The sequence below is a fragment of the Hydra viridissima genome, unplaced genomic scaffold, assembly GCF_058129835.1.
Source record: "Hydra viridissima isolate aposymbiotic clone 2 unplaced genomic scaffold, HvirCarnegie_v1 scaffold_14, whole genome shotgun sequence".
NCBI classification, from domain to species: domain Eukaryota; kingdom Metazoa; phylum Cnidaria; class Hydrozoa; order Anthoathecata; family Hydridae; genus Hydra; species Hydra viridissima.
The window spans coordinates 10,444,861-10,447,360 of NW_028324313.1; positions in this window are offsets into that span (position 1 = coordinate 10,444,861).

The window sequence follows — 2,500 nt, forward strand, 5'->3', positions numbered from 1 at the left end:
CTTGTTCTGTTAAAAAAAAAACACTTGCTCACTGGAAAAAACACTTGTTCTGTTAAAAAAAAAACACTTGCTCACTGGAAAAAACACTTGTTCGGTTTAAGAAACGCTTGTTCGGTAAAAAAAAACTCTTGTCCGGTTAACCCTAACCCTAACGGTTAACAAATACCCCGCCGATTAATGAGTTACGCGGCTGCTTAGGAAGTCCTCGGTCGGTTATGAAAACACCCAACCGCTTAACCCTTTCATGCACCAATTATTTTTCTGTAACTAACATAACTCATAAAAAAACATCTACAAAATGACAGTGGAACTATGAAATGTTAAATTAGACTTTTTCTACAGCCTTTTTCAACTCTCATTTATAAAACAATATTGTTTTCAATCGGTTAGAATGCACCATTTGAATTGGGGAAGCTTAGCTTGATTTATTGTTATACAACAACCCAGCACATGAAATGGTTAAAGAAATACCCACCTGCCTAAGTATCCTTAAAAAAAAGTATCCTTAAAAAAAAATAAAACCCTCTGTCTCTTGAACATAAATGCAAAAATCATTTAAAAAAGCAAATTCATTTTCAAAAACGTTTAAAAAGTGTAAACCACTTATTAAAAGAAGACTTTACAAAATACTTCACTGCTATTTAAAAAATACTACACATCTATTTCAGAAATTCCATACCACACTACAAAATGAATTTCAAAAACATTTGTTTGTTTGCAAGACAGAAGTTTTCATTACAGAAGACGCTGAATCCATTTTAAAAAGATGCACAGTGAAAAATGCCTACTTTTTATTTTTTTCAAAGGCTCGGTCACTTTCAAAAACTGCAGTCCCTTTTAGAAAAAAAAGAAGTCTTTAATTAAGAAGCAAAAGGTCTCTTTAAAAAAGAAATACAAGTTTTCATTTTAAGAATGGTAGATGTGACTTAACCAACAATTTTAAGTCACATTTAAAGAAACACATTAAGTCGCTTTAAAATATATAATAAGTCACATTCAAGAAGCTTCATATCACTTTAAAAGGGCTTAAGCCACTTTAAAAGTCTCTTAAATGTCTAGCTCACTCACTCACTCACTCACTCACTCACTCACTCACTCACTCACTGCATGATCAAAGTCTTTTAAAAAGACTATTCATGTTTGAAAAGTGCTATTTCACTTTTGCTATTTCCAAATAAATAAAAAGTTTACATCACTCTCAAAAAATGCAAAGCTGCTTAAGAAGAAAAAGCTAGGTCACTTTTAAAAAAGATAACTTCATTTGTAAAAAGAACATCAAGGCGGTTAAGAGTTCTCTGCTCACCAAAACCAAAACAAAAGGCTAAGTCGCTTTAGAATGTAAAACCAACTGCAAACCATTTTAAAAGGGTTTAAAGCCAGTTTAAAAGTCTCACCAGAGATGTCCAGCTCACTGGAACAAAGTCTTTTAAAAAGATTATTCGCATCAGAAAACAGCTAGCTCACTTTCAAAAGTGTTGCTTTAGAAAGAAGCTAGTTCGCTTTTAGAAACAAAAACTTCATTTCTAAGATGAAAATCGATTAAGAGTTGTCTGCAAAACAAAACCAAAAGCTTATTTGATTTAAAGAAACAAAAAACGTTTAAATGGATCCAAATTGACATTGTGAAGTAGAGCAACTTTAGAAATACAACAAATCATATTTTTAAAATTTTGCCACTTTAAACGCAACCCTAACCCTAACCCTAACCCTAACGCTATATCATATTTAAAAAAGAGCCTAAGTCACTTTAAAAAGGTCACATCATTTAGACAACACGAAGCTGTTAGTCCAAACGACTTGCAGCATCACCATCACCATCATTGTCAGCAGCAGCAGCAGCAGCAGCAGCAGCAGCAGCAGACGGAGAAAAAAATGCAAATTCAAAAGGTCTTCCTAGGAAACTGTCTTCGAAATCAATCAGAAAATAACATCATCATTGCAAAACAAAACAAAAAACAAAAGGAGGTGTTTGCATTTAAAAAGCTCTCTCAAAAGACAAACGAATACGACTTACTCATTGATTGGTTGAAACTTGCTGCTAAGATGAGCTTCCTTTTGTTACATCACAGGGATGCATAACTGTACAGCCACAACATCTACCCAGCATTACCTCACTCAAAACTAACTAAACACTGTCTCATTCTTAGAAACGAAACATTCTTTAACTTAGCTTAGAGTAGGTAAGGTTAAATAGGTCTATTAAAAGAGAGCTGAAATTCTTAGCTCCCTGCTGATTGTTTTCTTCTATGCATTTCCTTCTTTTTCCAGCTCCTTTATAGTTTGGCTCCTTTATAGTTTGGCTTTATCAATGTAATGCCGTTATTCTAACCCTAACCCTAACCCTAGCCCTAACCCTAACCCTAAATCCTGACTCCTCTTCTTCCAACTTTTTGTAGCTACTTTCATATCAACTCGAATGTTTCTCCCTTACGCTTTTTCTAACTTTCTTATGGAGTTTTCGTCTTACGGAGGTTATGCTTCTTTTCTTCTTTTCGCTCTG